The 24,882-nt window shown below is 45.8% G+C and overlaps 1 protein-coding gene and 1 pseudogene across 1 annotated transcript in view; one reads left to right on the top strand and one right to left on the bottom strand.

The window, feature by feature from the left end:
• Positions 1-24,882, bottom strand: part of LOC144172664 (cytochrome P450 4C1-like) — a 97,831-nt gene that overhangs the window by 60,653 nt on the left and 12,296 nt on the right. The gene's annotated exons all lie outside the window — the stretch shown is intronic.
• Positions 14,079-15,091, top strand: LOC144172670 (uncharacterized; annotated as a pseudogene).

Here is a 24,882-nt window from a genome sequence, read left to right as displayed (position 1 = left end):
AACTCTCGTGGAAATTTCCATGGGCAGTGAATGCGGTTATGACACGGTCTGGCACTCCTATTGGTGCGACGCGTAATATGCCTGAAAACGGAGGTTTGCGGCAGCCTGAAGTTCCACTGTATATGGAACAGCCGGAATTAGCGCTCTCAGGTCTAACGGGGCCAATCAGTAACCCCTGCTCCCCGTACAATGAGTTTGGCATTGCTTGGCACATCATTAGCCGCAAAGTTAGTCACCTAACATTGAGTCTGTGTATAGGCTTAGCAACATAAGCGCCCACGTGGATTGGCCAGTTACGACGACGGCAGCCGTCAGAAGCTCACGATCCATTTCCGAATTTCCATTTGCCTAAAATGTACCCACCCATATTTCTCCCATACGCATCCGAGGGGACTGGTCGGTGACGATGACAGCGGCCATAAGAAGCTCACAGCCAATTCCCCACTCCCACTTTGCAGGCGGGGGATGGGCCAGTGATGATGACAGCAGCTGTCAGGAGCTCGCGGGCCATTCATCAATTCCCGTTGGCAGTGTCTCCAGCATACCCACCCACACATGTTTCAAAACCGAATGAGGAGTGATGCTCAAACATTCTGACATCATAAGAAAAAGAACAAGTTTCCCCGTAACTTCTTTATTGCGCACATTCTTCTTCGATGGTTTTGCTGTTTTATAGACATTTTCATGCGGCCCAGAAAATAAAAAGGTTGTACTTTGTGTCTTAGATGACGAATATTCTATGAGCAGAAAGTTTGGCAGAGAGAGAGTTTATCTGATTTCTTGTGGTCACAGTACGAATGCCAGAGTCGTCAGAGAACAGCAAGGAAGCTGCGGAATGGCGCTTGAAATTCCGTATAGACAGCCTAATCAAAGCACTGCGTCTTAAGCTATTGTTCGATGTGGTAACTTTCTAAAGCTCAAAGAGCAATGAAAGTCCGACTAGGTAAGGTTGTCTAGGTATTTCTACAAGTTTAATATTCTCACTTCCAAGCAATTTGGATTCCGAAAAGGTTTCTCAACTGACGTTGCCATTGCTACTTTTACTGATAAGGTTAAATCTTACATCCACGAAGGTAACATCTCGGGAGGGTCTTAAAAGATTTTTCGAAAGCTTTTGACACCATTGATCATAGCATTTTGTTTAAAAAAATGGAATACTATGGCATAACTGGTCCAGGTCTAACTAATATAAAAAGTTTTCTTCAAGATGGGTATCAAATTGTTTCCATCAACAGTCACAATTCCGCCAGGGTAATAACAAACAGGGGTGTTCCACAAGGTCCTATTCTAGGCCCCCTGTTATTTATAACCTACATTAATGATCTTGCTCTGGGCCTCTCCTATTCCACTTGTATACTTTATGCCGACGACACCACTATTTTATCACACCATCAGGATATCGATTCCCTTATCTCTTATTTACAATCAGACCATCTTCTTTCTCGAGCAGTGGTGTCATGCAAATAAACTTTCCAACAACGTCTCGAAAACCTTTTTCGTACCCTTCTATTCCCCTCAAAGAAAATTGCCCGCCGTGTCATCCTTGAATATCAATTCTCAACCGATTCCGTTACATGAACATGCTTCTTTCCTAAGTATCATTATAGACACGCACCCAAAATTCCATTTTCATATTGTCGCTACCTGCAAAAAAAATGGCTAATGGAGTAAGGACACTTCTAAGGGAAAGGCATTTCTTTGACGTTCGAACTCTTACTTGTCGATATTTTGAATTCATCCACAGTCACTTAAACTATTGCATTTCATCGTGGGGAGGCGCATACAATATTCATATTAGCCCGTTGGAAAATATCCAAAAACAGGTCTTGCGTATCATTACTTTCTCGCCCCGTTTATCGCCGTCGTTGCCTTTATTTTCTCAATTTAGTATTCTTCCCCTTTCTAAATTATATGCATATAGTCTTGCCATCATGTTATTTTGTGCAATGAATAATGACCTTGTACTAGACATGTTCCCTTCTCATTCAATGTCCAACCGTAATAATACACGTTTACAATCTCAAAATAATCTGTTATTACTGAAAGTACGAACAAATTATGGAAAACAAACTATCGCATTTTCCGCAATAAGCTTTTGGAACACTTTAAGCATTGACCTTAGAAACTCTAAATCCCTGTTCTTTTTTTAAAAAGTATTCACGCGTGCATTTAATGGAATAAAAGGAATTAGGCTATGCCACTACTACTGGTTTTGCTTGTGAAGAACGTTTCTGGCTTCTTGTTTGTTTGTTGTCGTTTGCATGTACTCATGTATGAATTATTTCGAATAAAAATGTATAGTGCTTTCTTTTTTTTCAATTTTTTTTCTTTTTCTTGAATGGTTTGCTCTCATTTGGTCTCTGCAGTATATACAGTTGAGCCATATTCTATGTATACTTTGCTATTGTATGCTTTTGATGTGTTTCTGTATCGCCACTAATTTTATTTTTACCGTTACGTGCTAATGGATTGCTAACTTCCAACTATGTCTTTTTATATGCCCGCTCTTTATGGTGTAGATGCATAGGAGGTCCCGCCCAACGTTTCTTACCTTGTGACCTCCTCTTGTGTACTTACATTATGTAATCACACAATATTGCATTTTTTGAAGTGAACTTTGAAACTGGTGTTATTAGAAAATACTGGGTAAAAAAATCCCAAAATAAAGACTTCTCATAGGCGCCCGCTTCAGGAGAAAATTTGTGTTTCCTGAGCCACGTTTCGTGGAAAGGCCTTGCGTGCGCACCCTGCCGCACGAAGACACGCCACCCGGTTTGCGAACGGGCTTTACCTAATTGTCTTCCTGAGAAGTACATCAGCGGCCGAAGCGCCAGACAATCGCAAGGGCGGCGTACGAGTGCAGCAGCAACTCTCCCGCCGCTCTTTGCGCTCTTTATCTCTCTCCCTCTCTTCGTGCCACCTGGAGAGCGCAACAATGGCTCGCACGCATCCCAGGCGTCTAGCTAGTGACCCGGCGTGTGCGCCACTTGCCTACCAATTTGCGTCACGCTTGCTTATGCCGCGGCGACGACAACTTGGCGGGAAAACTTGGTGTGCAAAACAATGGGGCCGCATGGTAGCCTTCTTCTCCCAAGAAGAGGGTGAGGTGCGGCCGTTACCGCACCAAGTGCTATCGCGCCTTTCACGCGTGCGCGTTCTCGACTGGGCCCCCTGAGGGAAGTTCGCGAGAGGACGCTTTTGAAGCGTTTGGGAGCAACCGTGTTGGTGTCGCTCCGCAGTCTATCGTCAAGCGCTCTCTCCATTTTATTTCCGCCACGTGTCCAGCTTGCTGCACCGAAAAGTTTTCGCGGTTTCCCGTGCCGCCGGCGCACCAACTGCTGTCTCACGTGGGGATTTTGAAGAATTAAAACCCTAGAATGCCGGTCCGACGGGTGGTTGTCAGGTGTTTCATAACTGAAATACAAAAAAAAAAAACATCTCGCTCACTTTTGCCACAGACAGTTGTAGAGTGCAAGAAGAAAAACGTGCGTTGTAAACGTCGTGAAATTGTGGAGCAGTTCGTACTGGAGGCATGCTGAAACAATTCTGACCGCTTCAATTGAACTGGCGAAATCGTTAGGGTAGCAGCCAAGGATATCTTCGGCGGCAAATATCACTTTTATTTGTTTTTGACGAAAAGCGGAACGCTCACAATTTTCGTCATAGTTACCTTCTGGGTGGGCCACGAAAGAGAAAAAAGGCTGTGGCCGTTTCTGGGGTGGGTACTCGCCTCGAATTTCGGAGGCCCCGGGTTACAATCACCCTACAGCCAAAGTTACCAATTTTTTTGTTTAAATACCATTAACACTGTTCAATGGAGCTTGAAAGCAAAAATTGCTTCTGGCCGCTTCGAGCACGGATGCAAAGAAGTTTTAGAATTCCGTAGTTTTCAAAGCACAGCGTAAGATTATTAGGTGAGAAAACGCCTACAGCCTCCGCGTCGCTATATTTATAACCTTCTGCTTCCACGGTGCGCCGACAGATGGCGCTACCAACTGCGGGCCTCGAAAAGCAGAGGGGGGAATATTGGTGGGCGAAAAGCAGAGAGGGGAATATTGCCTAGGACAGTTACCACGTGTATGAGAGGAAAAAAGTATTTTATGCCTAATAAGTTTTTTGTGCCTGCCCTAAGCAGAGCTAGTATTAAACCGAGAGTATAAAACATAGATATATTAATCCTTTTAGGTAAGATGTCACGTCATGACCCCGCTACAACGGGGAAACCAATACCAATCATCATTATCATCATCTTCATCATCATCATCATCTCCCCGGCTCAGTTCAGCCATAGAGGGCCAGGTAAACTTGGTCCGAAGAGCAAGGCGGGGTGCTGCTGAACGTGAGTTGGACATGGGGCCCCACCCACAAGTCTCCCTCTAATCTTTCTAACTTCTTCCGTCCCGCCCCCATCCCCCCGTACATATTTCTAAAATTTCTAAAGTTCTTCTGCTACTACTACTCCTCAGCTCACTGGTGGGGTTCGATAGACGCTTTCCGCGGATTGGGAATGGGCGCTTCGCATCAGCCTGAATAAAATAAAAATATTCAGGGAGCCACACGCTCGCGCTCGGCTAATACTGCAGCCTTACCATAATTGGGTACTTCTCGTGAACGTACTTCAATAAGTAGCTCCGATAATGTTTTTCACATGGGAACGCCACCCAGCATGCATGAAGCTAAAATAGTGCAGACAGCACCCGATTTGACAATGGCCACTTCTTTTTTTAAGGTTTTCTTAAGTCAGGTGCCGTAAGTCAGTGGTATTTGATTACATGGCATTCAACTGAACACGGGCTTATAAACTGCTAGTGACAAAATTATTTAGGCGCCCGCCGCCGCGGTAATTAATTTTTGTTAGAGGCGCACCGTTTCGTGACGACGCCAGAGTGATGCTCGGAAGTAGTACACTAGGGGGTTATTTTTATTTTTGGAATTTGAGGTCCCCACACCCATTGAGGCCACTTAGTTGTCCCTGTGTAACATGGATATCTCCCATATGTCAGGTATAGTGTTTGGTTTTATCTTTCTTGCACAAAGCATGTGGATCACTAATGCGCCAATTAGAGCGTAGTCATTTAAAACCCCATAACTACATTTACAGTGGAACTCATATACAACGAAAACTGATGCAGGGTTGAAGGCAAGAATACTTTAATATGTTTTTTTTTTAATTTTATCATGTCCTAGCATCTGCTGCTGACGTAGGTAAAGCGCTTGCCCAACATTTGCGTCTTTATTACAATTTAGTTTTTCACAAGCTTCACCGCAAGGTCAATAAACAAGGCGTCTCTGAATCCGTCCGCTTCGACGCGATGACCCGCCCACGTTGGCGTCGGTAGAGATAAGGCTGATGCTGAGGCGAACAGTTCCTCAAATGGTGACCGCAGGAAAGTAAAGAAATATTGCCGTTGCCATCGTCTACATCAGCCGCGCTGTGTTCGGTGGCGTCTGTTTTCTCACAAAGCCGGGACATGGAGATGCTGCTGCTACGCGAACATAGAGAATGGAAAGGAGCTCGGTTTGAAGCCAATCGTCTTACTTGCTTACGCGGGCTTTTAGTCCTCGACAAATAGCCCGGTGCTCCATCAAAGGAGAACCAACAGTATTCTTAGAAAGTCCGCATAACATCACAAAAAACAGCGCTTAGACAAGAACCAAGAAGTACTAAACATCCCTCGTGTTTGTGTACTTCTTTCTTGGCCCTCTTTTAAGTGTTCGTTTAAGGCACAATCAACTAGCCTAAGTTAAAACCTTAAAAAGACCGGCTCTTCATTTGCCCGACATTAGACAACGACCATCAACTTCGGCGGACCGCGTCTTTAAAATGAAGGGCGGCGCAATGTGTTTTCGCACACATGATCTCCTCGTTGAAGTACGTGGTCTTCGCGTGCTATGGCTTGCCTCCATGCTTTGAGCTTCGCCTCGTCATCTGGGGGCTTGAAAAGCGAGCACTTTTCTCTTGGCGCGACTTCTTTCCGCTCTTGTAAAGTGGCGCGGAACACTTTCATCACTCAGCTGCAAGTGTCATTTGCTATCTAACAGCAGGTATCGGCTCAAGCAAGAACAGCGGTCAAAGAGAAATTCTTTCTGCAGTATGAGCACAGGTACAAGGAGTGCGTGAAACCATAGTTGGACTCATGAACGGCTCCTAGCTCCGCGCGCCATCTGGTTGCGCGCGGTCTAACCCGAACTTTAGCCGCCGCTCTCCGCAAAGCGCGTCCTACGGGCCGTTCGCTGATCTAAATACCTTTTGCACCATGGTTTAAAGCGACGCGTATCAACACGGGCAAGTCGCCTTCTAATGCAGCAGCTCGAACATACAGAGCCTCAGTTGTGTTCAGCTGCAATAAAATATATTCCATGAACGTGGAAAACTACCGCGACGAAGAGTTCAATTATTCGCAATTTGAAGCAACGTGTACATTTCAATTGTACGTATACTGCTGCAAGCTGATTTTCTCCTCTGGATGTAGAGCTGTGGTCCAGTGGAAGCTACATTATAGTGTTAGTATTGTCCTGGACACCCATTTAACTTAAAAGGAGTCAAAAGAACCCCCGCTTACTTTATTCGTAGTTGAGCGCAGTGATGTTCCGTACTGAGGAGAAAAATTTCGCTTTGGAGGTTCAGAAATTCCCTATTTTTAGCATTTGTTCCCAAAAAGTATGTTCAGAATTCCCAGAAAAATTCCCTTCATTCTCTTTCGGCAGCTGATAGGTCTTACGTGGTTTCCTGTTCGGTTTTGGGCGTCATACAGCTCCGCCTGTGTCTACTTTACGTAGCGTTCGGGGCGCCGACGCCGTTCAGAGAATAAGAGTTCCACCGTGAACAAAATTCTACTACATCTTCGCGCAACAGCATTTGACTATGAATTTCATGTTTTGTACAAAAAAAACTATCACTTTTCATGCTAAAATTCCAAGTTAAAACTGCCCCTATGAAAAAGAACTAAACATGTTGGGAAATGTAGGTAATTTTAGTTCAGCGCCGAGACAGCTGGCGCCATCTCTCGTTGACAGCACGCGGACCAAGGCACACCCGAAATGCTTTTTTGTATATAGCACAGGAATACATACAAACAGGCTTCAGCCCTTCAGCCGCTGCCGCTTCACGCATTACTAGCTCGTTGTCATGGCGCATTCGTTCCTCTGTACTCCCTCCTATTTTATGAACTGGATTGGAAGCAGTCTTTGATGGATGCTTGTGGCCAGTGCCGGGTTAGGAAATTTTGGAGCCTTGGGCTACCTACTTCTTTGTGGCCCATTGAGTTGAACCTGGGGGCCCTAATTACGGTGATGACGATAATGATGACTGGATTAAAACGTTTAAATCTTCGAATACCACATGTTACGCTCAATAATGAGTGAAAAAATATACATAATTTTAATGGTTTCGGGAAACTGATTCTTTAGTTTCCTTCGTAATATTATTTAACGGTTATTACATGATGTGCATGCCAGTATGGTTTATTCACCAGTCCATCACAAATTCACAGTAATCGAAATGCCACATTGGCACGCAAGACAGGCCAAAGAACATGAGAGCGTTTTCTTCGAAAGAGACACTTTAAGCCTTGTTATAAGCGCATAAAATTCAACAAAACACATGCATATTCGTAGCCTTTAAACATCGAAATAGCCATACGAATCATGTACTTTGACCCCGCTTATAAATAAACCTTTACATTCAATACATTTAACAAAAGCAGTCACGTCTGACTCCAATCACTTGTAACAAAATTGGAACAAAGAACGACTTCCTTCACACTGTACATTGATAAAAAAAATGAGACAATCTAGCACTAAGATAAAACATGAACAAGTAGAAAATTTAAAACGGCCCATTATAGCTTTTTGCACTCGCAAATTCACATATTGGTTCACCAAAAGAAATATATTTAAGCAGTTCCTTTACGATCGACATGATGGCTAAAGACTTCAATTCTTCTTTTCGATAGATTTTATTGCGGAAGCAGTTTTTAATTAAAAACAGGTTTCACAAAGCAGTGTTCGGTCTCACAGTTTCTTACGAAAATGGATAACCTTAGAGCAATAGAAACTTAGAAACACATTTTTCTTGCTGTCACATTTTGAGCCGACCACCCGCGCTTCTGTCTTGGAAACGGCAATTCTACAGATAGGGAAAAAAAATTCGTCGAGATTGCACTTATGCGCTTCCAAAACCAGCTACGTTGACTTACAAAGTTGTGATTGCTAGGAACGTCTTTGTCAGGCGCTAGACTGAAAATTCTGCCAAAGACTCTGTACTCAGATTTTCGAGCCAGTAAGCCTGTGCTCACGTTGTCATTACATTGAATGTCCCTTGGGCTTAAAAAGTACCGAACTTTCTGCGGAAATAAGTCAATTATGCTCACGCCTGAACCCCTATTTGTACCGAAACATCCGTGCACAGAAATGTCCGTGTAACAGAAAGACTAAACCGAAACGTCCTCAACCGAAAAGAGCGTAGCTGGGCTTCGGGCTTCTTTTAGTGAGTTCATTGACACCGTCAAGCTGTGTACAAAGCTTTAAACAGCGAAGCTGTTTAGCAACTCGTTGATTCCGGTGTTTCAACGAACTCAGTATAACAGTGTAAAGAAAAGAAATCACCGGAAGGATTCGGACCCGTGTCTGGTATATCAACGGAGTTAGTCGTCGTGCCCACTCGGCTATGACCGCGAATTAGGTACCCGAGATTCAAACGGCTTACTCACTCGGTTGTGGCTGCGGGGCAAGGAATTACGCCACCTGCTTTCATGGAAAAAACGTGATAGGGTAGACGTTGCGCCTTCGAAAGCCTAGTTTGAGATCTCGTGTTTCGTTCGTTCCTTTAAGTCCTATCGTGGACTTAAATTGTTGTGATGGTCGTGAATGTTGCGTTCCGCCTCGCTGCTTTCAAGTCTTACCTATTAGTGCGAGCTTCCCTCATAATGTTTAGTCCGGGATGGTTTCTCAGAAACGTATGAGCAAAATAAAGAGATTGCATTGAAATGAACGCCATTGATGTCTACCATAAGTTTCAGGGCTGCACCGGCTCGTCCCTACAGGCCACGGATTAGTCAGCATCTGTGTGAAGTTGAGTTTGAGGCCCCGGTCGTCGGATATCTATCCGATGGCCGGGATCTCAATCGAGCCCCTCAACGAAACATGCTCATCGACATTTCTTTTTACAAATAGTCGAGCGGGGCGCGGAGGCAGGGGGCCCCTCGAAGCTGGGAGGCGCGGGGCTGCAGCAGCCCCCATACCCCCCCCCCCCCCCCCCTTATTCCGGCACTGCTTGTGGCTTGCGGAAAGACAACTGCGGATATTTTAACATGAAACCGACGAACTGTTCAGGGATCCTTTCAAAAGAAAACGAAGTAATAAATGATGCGAGGTCCGGTTTACAGACATTATTTTCCTATCGTCTCCACGACGCCTAAAATTCCCTGCATCAGTTATATATTCCCTTTTACCCTTCTGGCTAAAATTGCAGCCGGAAATTCCCAGAAAAATGGAAAATTCCCCTCACGGAACGTTACTGGGTGAGCCAATAAATTCTTCGCGTCTCTTAGCCCCGCCACATGGTGCCTTCTGGAATTTCTTTGCTTTGTAGGGCGTGGGAAAAAAGCCACGGTTTTTTAAATGCGAAAACGTGCCGACAGGCAAAAATGAACGTGATTCGTCCAAGCGTTGATATGGGTCTGGGCCAGTTAGTGCCCGCCCTCCAGCGTCTCGGGCTGCCCAGCCACGCCCTGATGGACCTACTTTTCCCGACGGGCCCCAACTCTATCTGGCGGGAAGCATTCCGGCTTCTCCTGGCCTTCCTCAAAAAGGTCAACCTCATACAACGGCTGTAGACAAATGCCTACAGGGCAGCCTTACGTACTCCTTATATCTTTCTTTCTCTCTCTCTCCCTCTTTCTCTATCCCCATTTGTTCTCACCTATCCTCTTTCATTCCCCTTCTCCCCTTCCCCCGGACTGGTTTGTATGCTGGTGGACTCCAAATGAGCTCAAACTATCCCCAGTACAATTCTTTTCCACTTTCTGTATCAATAAAGCACTTTTTGGTACGACATGATCACAGGTTTCGAGGCGCAAGAAAAAACGCGGACACTGGAAAAGAAAACGCACACGACAACAAAGCGCTTCGTTTGTCGTGTTCGTTTTCTTTTCGATATCGGTCCCCATTCTTCTGAAGAATGCGAGGAGCTAGCAGTGTTGATGGGGTCCCCAAACACTTCACTGGAGAGGTCGGGGGGCCTCCAAGGGTAGATGCTTGTGCCTTGGGAGAGTAGGCTTCGTGTTCTCTGTAGAGATGGAAAAGTTACCGAGAAGTGGCCTGGTTTGACTTCTCGAGCAGCAGCCGTACAGAAAGGGCGGTGCTCGCGTACGGGACATATTGCACTTGGGTGGCAACGCTCGTGCTAATCATTATATTTCCAAAGAAGACCCAGCTAAATCTGTTTGGCAGAAAAAGAGTGAACACTTCAGTATAAAGAGAATGAGCCTGCAGGATTGCGTAAGGGCAGGTGTTTGGCAGGTCGGAGCAACCGTACTTGCTACGGAAGCTTATAGCGCAGTATCATGACTGCTCAGATTCTTGAATTTTTGCGTAATCAATCAAATCAGTGTTTTCCCATTTCTTTCGTTCCTTCTTCGTTTTTTTTTCTCTAATTCTGACTTTTACTGCCCTCAAATGTACCACATGCCGCCTATTAAAAGGGCATGGTATATTTTCCGGTAGGTTGGATTGTAAAGTGCCCGTTGTAGGCGGCATCACTCCAGCCAACCAAGGAGCATTCGTCAAAATGCCTTTGCTCCACGCATTTTAGAAAAAAGCAGCTCATGTCGTGAGAAAATGTCTTACGGGTCATTTTTTCCACATGTTCTACTTTTTGTTGTTTCGAGCGCACTGGGGTTAAAGGGGGCAGCGTCACCAGGGCCAACAGGGTGTAACTTGATGTCCCGGTAACTAGAACACTTGCGAGTGAGTACGCGAACCCTCCCCCCTCCCTATTCCCCTCAACCCCTCCCCCAAGAAAACAAAGGTGCACCCAAAGGAACACATTTCGCTAGGAGTACATCCTTGCTTGACTTGAGAGTTGTATTAAGCGAAGGTCTCACCCCAATTTCCCGCTAGTGGGTAGCCACATAAAGCTAATCCGTTCAAGAAGTCTGACCTAAAGCACAGGATGTCCACAAACGAAATTTTGCGCACAGGAGACAATGGTTTCTCGCTTGTCAGCCACATTTTTCTCCCTTTCAATGTGCAATTTTATTGAGTGATTTCGTGACAGAGAAAACTTGCAAAGAAGAAATTTTATTGCGAAAAAAACAAGCTATAATAAACGGAAAATTCAGCCTACATTTATGGCATGTAGGGATGACCAATAAATTCACGGCGTTTGAACAAATGTCCCTCATGACTTGCGCGTTTTGCCAAAAACTGGGAATAGCAACACCTGAAGTGCGTCCACATATTGATTGTCCATATACATGTGTATACTAACATCTGACATAAGGCGCGTATGTACATATGGGTCTGGTAGATTGCTAGTATATCAACAAGGGAATCTGCCCTCTATAACCGCGTATGCACCTGTAGAATATAGACATGATCGAAATGTATCGTTTTAAAGCGACAACTTTAGGCCATATAAGTTAGGAAATATTGCCCCAGAGAATCACCGTTGTCCATAGCGCTACGTAAGCAACTGTCCTTCTAGGTGCACTTCAGCTCACGGTGAAATCTTTGAATTCTTTCTTTGTGTGCGCTTGATTGGCAATTGCACACCCCTCCCCCCCCCCCCCCCCGTTTCCCAATTTTCAACATTTCCCTGCTGCTTTCATGACACAGCGCGGTCTTAAAGTTGACATAGGGTTGGAGAAGTCTCGTGTTTGAATTAGTGTCTTATTCTTGTCGTAATATAATTACCAAGGCTTCTACCAACATTGCAACTCGGTAAGACTCGTTTGACTCAAGGGACACACTCCCATAGAACGCGCGCACTGCGAGATGTACAGAATTCCACTTTTCTTTCCAGGTCACTCGGCCAAAGCCCCGGAACCTATTGAAATATCTGATGCTGTGACATCACGCAAGCGATGCAGAACGTCGTGGTTTCATTGCATAAAGTAACAGAACAAACAATATTTTTCGATCGGTCATTATGCGGTGCACTCGCCATTTCCAGAATTCACGCTCTGATCCCAGTCAGTGACCATTCAGCATTTATAAATGTCGGCGAAAAGAGCGCTTTATAGGATTAAAAGCATTCAATTTGACGTTTGCGAAAGAAGTTCTTTAGGGAAAGTATGTCACTTGAAGAATATTTGACTTTGATTCAAGGGTGGAAGCCACCCTAGGCTTTAGTTAAACGAAGAACTTTAGGCAAAATCCACCCTTAAAAAACTCCTGGTTTCGTAGTCTAGGCACCCGCCACCCCTCCTTGTCCAACCTTCCATCACCCCGCCCCCTCCCCCTGAACCTAAACCAGGCACGGAGAAACTTGCTATCCTCCCCCACCCTGGAAGACCAGCTTCGGCTGGCCACTAGAGGTCAAAATGCGGATGCAGCATGTGAATTCCCGCCAAGAGGAAACCACTTATGTGCGGGGTGAAGCACACACTGAAAACCGCTTAAGTTAATTATCTCTCTCTCCCTCTGTCTCCCTCTACTGCACATGCATACAAAGGAAAATTAAAGTCGAATCGCAACATCACCGGCACCACAAAAACAGGGCTAGAAGGTCTCCGGGCGTGCGATTTTCCTGTATGGCAATGTTTTGTACTTTTCCCTTTGTTTTTTAGTGCTGTAAAACCATGTGAAAACAGAATGAAGTAGTGCCGCCATCTGTTGACGATGTACAGAAGCTTAAGAAAACAATTACGTGGAGACGTCCGCGACAGATGGCACTGGTGAAAAAAAATACGCGCTTCGGCTTCACGAAACTGGAAACGAGGATGTAAATTTAATGCGCAGTGCAACCTGGTTTCTAGGGAGATAACTTAAACAAACGCCACAGATATTGTAACTTGTAGCTGGAGCTTCGCCGAGAAAACTTACATCTAAAAAATTCTAAAAGCAGTTAAATTAAGAACCCTAAGGGACACTCTGCGAGATTAGCGCTCGCTGCGATTGTTTTAAGAGTACGCGGTCATTTTAACTGCAACGACTTAGGGCAGCCGCGACTTTTCAGGGCTTTTAAAGGGACACTGAAGTGATTTGTAAACATTGCGGGATTACTAGCGCAAATTGTAGTTCGGAGTCCGTAGGCATTGTTTCGACCACTCTGGCCGCGTTTACGCGAATTTATTTAGTAGAAAAATCAATTCGAAAATGCTGTCCCCCTCTCTATACGCTCGTCCATTTTCTGTGGCGTTTTCGTGTGACGTCAGCAGGAGATGAGCTGGAAAATGGCTGCGCTACTGCACGGTTCGCCGACCAGCCGACCTACCGATCGAGTCAGTCGGCCCAGCGTTTCGTCCGCCGGCCGCCGACGGGTCGTCGCTATTCGCTCGCTCAATTGAAACTAAGCCACAACACCTTTGTGAATGAAAGAATGTGCCTTTCCTTACTTTGTTAGTTTGTACACTGTGTCAAACTCAGAGTCCGGGTCGCTCCACACAAGCGCTGCACAAGTGCACATGCGACGCTTCGCTGACTTTACGCTAGTAGGAAAATCTAAGGCCAATTGAAGGCGGGAGAAGAGTCAGCGAAGTCAATATAGGTACTAAGAAAATAAAATCACCTGAAACGTTTACCGTAAGCGCAAAACTAGGGAGCAGGAAGCACTTTTTGCGCTGGGTAAACAAGCACAGCGGTCAGCAGCACGACCGCACATCTGCGAACGCTTTTCCGCCAAAGAAATGCAATTGCTAGACGTGAGATATTGTGGAAGTTTGGGGGACACTTACTGCAGGAGTGATATACAACAAATAGTCCCATGAAGTACTTAAAATGCTTAAAATAAATAAAAGTGTAAACTGGTCATACATTATAAACCTTATATATCCAAACCCGGCCAGCGCCGGGTCGTGGCCTAGCCGTGGCCGGGTAGGAAGAAGACGACGACGGCTGCTACGGCCACGTTTGCAATGCATTCTGCTGGAAACAGCGCATCGGCCTTGGGCCGAGGTACTCAAGTTGCATCATCTGACGATTCCGGAACCTACAAGGTCGTACTTCCCCGTCTGCCTTCTGGTAACACCGTTCTAAACTCCGTGTTCTTGCATGCTGACCTGTCTGGCCGACCGTACAGTGCCCCGGACTTTCGCGATGCTTTGCTTGCCGTTCTAGACACCAAGGACATTCTTGCTTGTGGTCAGATCAGATGAGTCACTTGTGGCTTGTCACATGCGTCAACGGTGCAGCGAAACAAAAGTTAGTAGAGCGAGGCGAACTTGCGGTCAAAGGCCTCAAGTGCCTGGTCATTGATCCTGAGAGCAGGAATATCAAAATGAAGCTTCTTTGGCTTTCCCCGCACATTGAGCAACGCCGAATTGTAGAAGCGCTGGAACCTTATGGCACGGTTCAGTCTATCACAAGAGAAATGTGGCGGTGTGATGGCATGGAGGCTTGGCAGATGACCAACAGAGACGTGTCATTCACGCTGAAGGATGGAATCTCAGTCAACTCGTTGCCGCACCTACTGGACGTCTACGGTCAACAGTCTCTCATCTTGATTCCTGGGCGTCCGCCACTCTGCTTGCGCTGCAATAGGGTAGGCCACATAAGGAGGCAGTGCAAGACTCCGCGTTGCAAGAAATGCCACCGTTACGGCCACATGTCATCAGCGTGTGTGCAAACCTACGCAGACAAGCTTCGTTCGGGTCGTGAAGCGGAAGATGACACTGTTTCATCTCACATCATGGATGCAAGCGAGGTCGTGGATTCTTCAGGGGAAGCTGTTGCGGAGCAGCGGCGAGAAGATAGGGCTCCTACGGTGCCCACGGAGGATGCGTCCCGTTTGGTACCGCCTGAAGATCAAGGAGGGGGCGCTAACGTTGCGGTCTTGCCTGCAACATGGGCCGAGTCGCCACCTTACCTGGATCGACCACCGTCGACGGAGAATGAAGAAATGGAACTTGACATTGGTACCAAAAAGTGACCTGCGCCCCTTGATGAAGCTGAGGCTTCGGGTGGAAAACCAGAGGTCATGGAGACGAAGCAGGCGAAGAAGTTCCTTGCCAGGGATGCTTCGGATCCTGCTCCTGCTGCTTCGGTGGTGCTATCGACGGCTTTGGCGTCAGGTGCCACATCCTCCTGCGATACAGGCCTCATAAGCTCAGAGGCTCCTCTAGTTGCCGACCCTGCATCATCATCAGGGGCAGCTTTGGCTGCCTCCCCGGCTGCTGAAAGTGCAACTACTGGTCGCCGTCCTGCTGCCCGGCCTCCAGATCCTGACGGAACTGTGGGTAGGCGAGGTAGAGACGCTACAGTACTGCTGTAGGTTGTCATGGTGGAAGCTCTTTCTTTTCAGTTTGGAACGTTAAATGTCCGTGGCTTACGTAACAAGAGGCGTCAAGGCCAGCTTCTTCACCTAATGCGGGGTTGGAAGCTTGATATATTGGCCATTCAAGAAACAAAAATTCAGTCGGATGGAGGGACTGCGGAAGCTCTAGCTCCTTTTCAATCAGAGTACGAAGTGTGCGTTAGCCACGCCAAAGGGTTGTCTGCTGGGTGCATGCTCTTTCTGAACAAGCGCCTCCAATGCTGTGTGGAATTTGTATCCACTGATTCGGAGGGACGCCTTATCGTATGTGACCTAATGATCGCGGGACAGTCATGGAGGTTTATTGTCGTTTATGCACCGTCGCAACCTCGCGAACGGGAAGAATATTTCCTGTCATTACAGAGTCACCTGCGTACTGACAGCCACTTAATGGTCTTAGGGGATTTTAACTGTGTGTGTAACCCGAGTGACAGGTCATGTGAGCACCAACGATCGGACTTCAGCGCTATAACATTGGAAAACATTGCTTGTGACTTTCACCTTTGTGACATAGGAGAAAATGTCCGACTGCAAAATCGTTTTACACATTTTCAGGGAGCCTCTCACGCTAGGCTAGACCGTATTTATGTTTCTTTAGATTCTCTACCGTGTGTCCATAGCTACTCTGTTCATCCGGTATTTTTTAGCGACCACTGCCTTGTATCTGCTGCGCATGGTAGCCAACAGTGTCGGAGTCGTCGCCTGAATTGGGAATTGTGGAAATTTAATAATTCTTTACTATCCCATCAGCCCTTTTTAAATCGTGTGCCAGAAATTATGCAAAATGCAAGAAATCGCTATGATCTGCCAATGCTCGCACGGTGGGAATTATTTAAGCAAGAAGTGAAAGTCACGGCAATTGAAGAGGCTACAGTGATGACGTTTGAAAAGAAAAACAACATAAATCACCTAAATAAATTGTTGAGAGAACTTTATGAACTTGAAGGCCGATGTCCAGGTCAATATATGGATGACATTCGGAATGTCAAGGCGCAGCTACAGGCGTTTAATGTTGAGAAATACCGGGGAGCACTAGTGCGAGCGAGATCACAGCGCTTTGCTGAAGTGCAACGTTGTCGCCGGTCACTAGGTGATGAGCGCCGTCATGCTCTGTCTAAACAAATACTTGAAATTGAGTATAAAGAGAAAATTACTGATGACACTACTGTGATAATGATGGCCTTCGTCGATTACTATAGAACTGTATTCCAAACTCCCAAAAGAGCAGTGAGCGAGGACTCCATTGACAAATTCATCAGTTTGCTGCCCGAATTAAACCAGGACGAGTGTGAATCCATTGACCAGGAGATTGGCATTCAAGAATTGGTGTCTAGTATTGAATCATTGTCGAAAGGCAAAACCCCGGGACCTGATGGTCTCACTGCAGTATTTTACCACACATTCTGTTCTCTGCTGGCTCCATTTTTACTTGACGTTTACCGCTAGGCTTACAAGACTGGATTTCTTCCACCTACGCTGTACGAAGGTCACACTGTTCTAATCCCCAAAAGTAATGATCCTGAAAAACTGCGTAAAGTAGAAGGATATCGTCCCATTTCCTTATGTAATGTAGATTATAAAGTCTTCGCTAAGATTTTGGCCAACCGTCTTCAAAATGTAATTGAGCTACTAGTTGGTGACCATCAGACATGTGGCATCCGCGGGCGATCTATTCAAACTAACATACACATAGCAAGGTCTATATTGGAGTGTGTTTCGGGTACGTCAGCCCAGATAGCCTTAGTACAACTAGATTTGGCAAAGGCATTCGATCGCGTCAGTCACCAATTTCTGTTTCGTGCTCTACAGCATGTGAACGCAGGATCTTGGCTTACCGAAGGTATTCAAATATGTTATGCTAATGGCTCGACAAGAGTGATAGTCAACAATCGACTAACCCAACCAATCCACCTTCTTTCATCGGTTCGTCAAGGGTGCCCATTATCACCACTCCTGTTTTGCTTATATCTGGAACCATTGTGCATGCGCATAATAGAGGACATTAATGTTAGAGGGTTCACGCTATCGTCCTTCGAAGTGAAAATTTTAGCATATGCCGATGATGTCGCTTTATTTTGTACTGACAAGGCCAGTGTGGAGAATGCTCTTGCCATTACACAAGAATTTTGCGAGGTTTCAGGTGCGGCCCTGAATTTCGAGAAAAGCTGCGGATTTTGGTTAGGACAATGGGGAACCACACCCGATTGTTTCGCCGGAATCAATTGGAATAGAGACCTAACTTATTTAGGAGTACCCCTCTCGCAGTTTCGCAATACTGACTCGCATTGGTCGGAGCAGGCGGTGAAGCTACAGCGCCAAGTGAATGACTGGCGGGGACGGCAGCTGTCCATCTTTTCTCGTGCTCGGGCGTGTAACACGTTCCTTGTGACCCGACTTCTTTATGTCCTACAGGTGTTACATTGCTCACGACTCAGGATCCAGGCTTTTCACCGGATTTTTGCAACCTTCATTTGGTGTTCGCGTAGTGAGCCAATGCGTCGAGATAACCTTTTTCTTCCGGTTGTGCGAGGGGGACTGGGGCTTGTTCACCTGTTTCTTTGGCAGCTTCTTTCTCGTTTATTCTACTTTCGAGATGTTCAACATCCTTTTTTGAAAGCTGTACTGCAAATACGTCTTGCACATTTTCTCCCAGATATTGTGGTGTCTTCGCTGTCTGTGGACGCAGCCCGAAGCCCGCGAGGTTTCCTCAAAGAAGTGGTTGACACAATTCGCTTCTTACAGGCTCGGTTTAGCCTTGAGTACATATTTACTGCTACGCGCGAGTCTATTTCTGATGCCCTGGTTTCTGGGCTTTTTCCCACACCTTTATATCGTGTTGTACCTACAGTGTCCGTACCAAGATGTCCTCAATAGAGTGTGTAAAATGTGTGTTCCGCCAGGTGTTAAAACATTTTTCTTTAAATTACACACTGGCACGCTCCCTGTTAAAACTTGGATGAAAGATCGGGGTCTGTTTATAGCTTGGTCGACAGACTGTCGGCTCTGTACTCGACCAGAGACAATTGATCACTGCTTTGTAGACTGCAGAGATGCTGTCTTCTTCTGGGACATTCTACAGCGAACGCTCAAAAAAGACATGGATATTACGCCTTTCTCTATCCGGTTTTTGCCATTCGACTATCCTGGTGAGCCACCTTATGACATGTTCGTGTTGATTGGTTTGTACAGTCTGTGGCGATGCCGCTTATGTGATAGGCATGCTGAGCCACCAAGATCAACTAAGCCTTATTTCCGAGAAACTGTGGCATTTGTACATAGTGTGTATAGTTCGCTTGACCAACCACCTGACTGGTTCCCTCTTTTGAACGCTTCTGTGTGTTTGCCTGAATTTTGATGTATATTTGCTTCTCATAACTTCAGGTTCGCTTCAGGTTTGCTTGTATTCGTCGTACTGCAACGTCTGAGCGTATTTTCCCATGTAATAAAGAAAAAAAAAATCCGGGTCGTGGCCTAGCGGTCTGAGGCGCTGGAATTTGTTTTGAAAGTCGCAAGTTCGAATCCCCGAGGGTACATGTATTTTTTTTTTGTAAGTTGATTTTTTCGTATGCGGCCGATGTTTTCTGAACTGAGTTCGCCATTTTTGGGCCGTAACGTTCACTGCTCCACGAGTGAGATCGCAGAACGCGCGCATACTGACAATGACGCGCTAGCGAGTTCTCGTTGGCGTGCTGTTGCCAAAAGCACCGACTGCTTGCGGGCAGTGGGCCCAGGCCTGAATCAGCACACCCTTGGCCTGGTGCGAACTAGCTTTTTACGAACAGACATGAGTGAGGCAAGCTTCGAATATGCGGAAAAGCGCATGGCATTTGAGAGTCTGCGGTGACGCGGAGGGCGTTCATCCACTGCGTAGGCCTCGTCTAGTGATTTCTACGATTCCAAGCCGCCCTGGGAGGTTTATCTTAGACATTTGACAGCCGACAACATGGCAGAAGCGCGGTACGGCGATAATTGAGAAATCGAGAATGCCCATCCAACAACGCCATCAGATGTCAAGCATGTTGTTTTACAGAACCGAAACCGAAACCGAAACTTTTGATTGCTAACCTTGGGCATCGTCCAATCACGGTGCCCCCCTTCCTGACGTCACAGCCTTTAGTTGGTGCGGCCGCCGCAAATCGCGCATAGTAGTTTTTCTTCTTTCGCGCTTTGTAAAATAATTACCGATTTGTCAACCGGATAAACGATGAATAGTGTGTTAATTTGAGCCAGTCTACACAGTGCAAGCAAAAACGGGATCTTGACAAATTCACTTCAGTGTCTCTTTAAAGGGACGTTGAAGTAAACTGTAAACATATCGGGGTTAATAGCGCAAATTGGGGTCTGGACTCCCTAGGACGTGTTTCGTGCACTCTCACTGCGTTGGTGCGACTTTAATCATTTGAAAAATCAATTCGAAAATTCTGTCCTCTTCTCTGCATCCTCCTTACCGATTTCCTATGACGCCAAAAGAAGATGGCTTGGCTTGACTGCGCTACTGCACGGCTCACCGACCCTCTGACAAAATCAGTCAACCCAACGTTTAGTCGGCCGGCGGCCGGTGGGTGGTCGCTATTGGTTCGCTCAGTTGAAACTAAGCCACGGCAAGCTTGTACCTGGAGGAATGTGCCTTTAGTTTGCTAGTTTGTAGACTGTATCAATCTTTAAGTCCAAGTGGCTCCACAAAAGCGCACACTGGTACACTAGTAGAAAAATCTATGGCCAATTGCATGCGGGAGATGAGTCAGCGAAGTCAATAGATGTACTAAAGAATTAAAATAAGACAAGAATTTCATCGTACAGCGTAAAATCAGGGTGCGCAAAGCACTTTTTGCGCTGGGGAAACTAGCACGTCGGTTAGCAGCACGACCACACATCTGCGAACGCTACTCCGTCTATAATGAACGCCGTCGCTAGACGAGATATTCTGGGAATTTTGGGGACGCTTACTGCACGAGCGCTATACAAGAAATGACCATCTAAGCAGCTTGAAATGCTTAAACTAAATAAAAATCTAAACTGCCTACACATTATATACTATACATTTCCGGCCGTGGCATCGCTGGTTTATGGCCGAGTGCTCTGGAGCACTGGGTGCTTTTTTTACAATTTGCAAGTTCAAATACCGATAGCAGAAGTTTCTTTAAGTTGATTTAATTGTGTTTGGGCGATGTTTTCTATATTTAATTCACAATTTTTGCTCTGTAACGTTCATTGCTGCACGAGCGAGTTCGCAGAACTCGTGCAGACTGTGACTGACGCACTGGCGAGTTCTTGTGACGTGGTGTTGCCATAAGCACCGACTGCTTGCGGGCCCAGTCCCGAATCAAACGACCCTTGGCCTGGTGAGAACACTTCCTTACGATACAGGCACAATCCACCCAGCTTCAAAGATCGGGGGAAAGAACATTGCATTTGAGTCTGCGGTGGCGCCGTAGGCGTTCATCCACTGCGTACATCTCGACTAGTGATGTTACGATTCCAAGCCGTGCTTGTAGGCTTATCTGACGCATTTTACAGCCGACAACGTGGCAGAAGAGCGGTATGCCGGTAAGTGCGATATTGAGTATTCCTAGCCAATGATAACATGGGATACCAACCCTCCTGAAAAGTTCCGTGTATACGGAAATATGGGAATACGGAGTACTTTCCTAGAATGACGCAAAGCCGCAACAAAACACGTAATATTTTTGAGAAACAGACGTGAACGGAATAGTACATACTTATCCAAAAATTTGACACCCATTTTATGTCTGTAAGTTTACTATAACCGCCAAATCATTGTCCGTATGAATTCCGTATATACGGAGTATACGGAAAACATACGGAGCGTCATTTTGCTTATTATTGAAGATAAAAACACGAAACCTGTGCCAAACGTTTTTATAGCGCACACTAATGTGATTCCATGTTTTTTTTTTTTTTTACTAACATCTACTTTCGGTGTGCTTGGGGGCGGCATAATCCGTATGAACTCCGTATTCCCATAATTCCGTATATACGGAACGTTTCAGTAGGGAAGCATGTTGTTTCACAGAACCGAAACCGAAACTGATTTATTTCTAATCTTTGGACATCGTCCAATCCCGTAGTACCTTGTATGGACGTCCCCCTTTAGTTGGCGCACCCGCGCAGACCACGCATGGCAGCTTTTCTTCTTCCGGGCTTTATAAACTAAATACCGCCTTATCGACCGGTTAAACTGCGAAAAGTGTGTTTATTTGAGCCCGCCTACGCAGTGCTAGCAAAAACAGGAGCTTGACAAATTCACTTCAGTGTTCCTTTAAGGGCTGGTTATTCTGGCGGTGTCCTTCAGACACGCCTTTATTTATTAAAGTGATAGCGTAATTAGGCTCATTTCTCGGTTTTTCTGTGCCTGCTAGTCGTCCGCTATCAGCAGTGCTCATCAAGCATCCACGGAAGTACGTCATCGATTCTAACAGGAAACTACAACTGAGGCAGCAGATACAAAAGCGCTCGCCCGACTCAGGAGTAGACAGCAGTGGCAACTACATTGTGGAAAGGAGGATAATGATGCTGCGGACGAGACGAAAGAAAACACACGGCAGGCGCCGCGCCTGCGCAGTGATGTTCGTTCTACGTACGATGTTTAGTCGCATGCTCGTCAGACATGGTCGCCAGCCGCCCAGCTTACGCCACCACCACAGCGCATCTTCAAGCGATACTAATGATGCCGCCAGCTAACATTGTGTCAACTACATAAAAAACGGCCGAAAAGATTAATGCCTGGCTCTATAAAACCGACAAAAACCTAGATTAGAACCAGAAACGGCCTAAAACGTGGCCTGGCCAAGAAACAATAGGACCCAGTATATGGCTTATTATTACAAGATGTTTAAAATTATTTTTGAATTTCCTGGGGCCCTATTACTGCCGCAAGCTCTGTCCAGCGAACGATTAATGACGCCACAAGGCCAATTTACAAAACTAAAAATACGCCGGCATGTTTTCTCAGAAAACAGTCATGGAAGGAGCATTGACAGGGCCCCACAGAGAAACGGCGGAACCGATGACACAATTGCCAAAATACAGAAAATGTTTGAACATTTTGCCCAAATTGTGAAACACCGATAAACGGGAAGAGCAGGAATAAAAGAGAAAACGACAAAACTTATGTAGGGACTCATCATAAGCAGGATATTGGTCAGCCTTCCGTGCCAGAAACTTTCCCGCCCTGAAGAAAGCCAGAAAAGCACAATTACCGCATCAGCTTATAGGGCCTTACCTCTCAAATTTTGTGATTTCCGCCCACGTGCTTATTTGTGCCTTAAAATAACTTTCAATATATCAGAAAGGCCACTTTCCGAGCACAAAAATAGCATCCAGGAAAAACACTGGGACCAGCGATCCCATGAAATATATGCGGCACCTGGACGCCGTGATGTATTTATAGACAATCCTCCGGCTCTCCAGAAAAGCCCTCTTACTAGAAAAAAACATACACCCAAACCAACACACAAACTTTTGACAAGCTATGATCAAATTCTTTTGAGGAAAGACCCAAAACTATAAAACAATCAGTATACGCCGATGCCGGGACGTTAGAAAGGGAGAAGGCAACAATTGCCGCCGTGGACTACCGAGGCACTCGCTTAAACATCCTTACACAAGCTCCTTGGCTGCAGGCACCGTACCTAAACGGTTGGGAAGGATTCTTTTACCCACAATGATTACAGTTCACATCCCATCAATACCCGGACGAAAGGGCCTGTAATAAATGACGCACCCGACGAACACCCACGAAAACTGGCATACCGTGCTCCCTGTTGGCCACGGCTATCACGCCTACCACCCCTGCAAAATATTGATAACGTATCCGAATCCTGCGCCTAGGAACACCATCCTTCCCCGCGCCACACGGAGCCTCATCGCCGAAGTATCGCAAACTCGGTGCAGGATACAAACCAGCACATATAGCCATAAGTTTATACGGGCGAACATGTCAAGGAAGCTAGGTAGGAAACGTGCTACTTAAACCTTAAACTTCGTTAAGTACGGGGAAAGACCCACTCACTTCATGCAACCTAGTAATATTGAAGGCTGTTCTCAGCGGTGAACAATTCAAACATTGCATTTTACACTCACTCCGACACTTACGAGGCGGTCCTGGCCAGCTTGTCTTCTCAAGATAGCGTGAGCTGATGCTGAAGACCTGGACTTCGGGTTCACGCATGGGGTCGACCACGTCTTTACCCCCATTTTTCCAAATTTCTATTAAAGCTTACTCAATAAAAGTATCTATCTCTCTCTCTCTCTATATATATATATATATATATATATATATATATATATATATATATATATATATATATATATATATATATATATATATATATATATATATATATATATATATATATATATATATATATATATATATATATATATAGCGAATCAGAATAGGAAAATAGGAAATGAGGGGCTCGTTGAAAATAAGACAGAAATAAGAATTGGCAGTCAAGAAGTCCTCGGAAAGCAAAGGGGAGGATGTAGTAGCTCAAGATAAAGAATTTGGAAAATAAGAAAGTGGAGAAAAAAGGCCCGCCAGGTGAGATCCGAACCCACGACCTCCAGAATACCGTGATTTATTTATATATTGAAATAAGGGTTGGCAGTCAAGAAAACCCCCAAAAGCAAAGGGGAGGATATGGTAGGTCATTGAAACAGATAAAGAATTTGGAAAGAAAGAAAGTGGAGAAAAAATGCCCGCCAGGTGGGATCCGAACCCACGACCTCCAGAATACCGGTCTGGTGCGATAACCACTACGCTACCGGCGGGACTATTTTTCCCATCCACTTTCTGGGGTATTTATGTCAATGTAATTTTTTGCTGTACTTGGGGGTGGTAGCCAGCGCTACTCCGACTTCTCGGGGTGAAGGGGACCTTCTTTTTAACCCCCGGGCAGTGACTCGAGTGCCTACGACATGTCGAGAGTGGTCGACCAGCGTTGAACCCTCTTAAGCTTCATATGGCACCAAGACTGCCAGAACAGAGGCCCTCGCTATGCATGTAGCGAATCAGAATACGAAATGAGGGGCTCGTTGAAATAAGACAGAAATAAGGGTTGGCAGTCAAGAAAACCTCGGAAAGCAAAGGGGAGGATTTTGGTAGGTCATTGAAACAGATAAAGAATTTGGAAAAAAAGTGGAGAAACAATGCCCGCCAGGTGGGATCTGAACCCACGACCTCCGGAATACCGGTCTGGTGCGATACCGATCTGGTGATTCACTATATATTTATATATATATATACTTAGCGTCTTACTTCCGCCGTTTCGTCCGCAACTTTGCTGCAGTTGCTTCGCCTCTCAGCAAGCTGCTACACTCCGGAACACCTTTTGTATGGTCAGACGACTGTGAGGAGGCTTTCCGACAACTCAAGCACGCAC

This window comes from Haemaphysalis longicornis, unplaced genomic scaffold (assembly GCF_048455015.1).
Source record: "Haemaphysalis longicornis isolate Haplotype H1 unplaced genomic scaffold, Haemaphysalis longicornis Haplotype H1 scaffold_25, whole genome shotgun sequence".
NCBI classification, from domain to species: domain Eukaryota; kingdom Metazoa; phylum Arthropoda; class Arachnida; order Ixodida; family Ixodidae; genus Haemaphysalis; species Haemaphysalis longicornis.
This window is presented reverse-complemented; position numbering and strand designations above follow the sequence as displayed.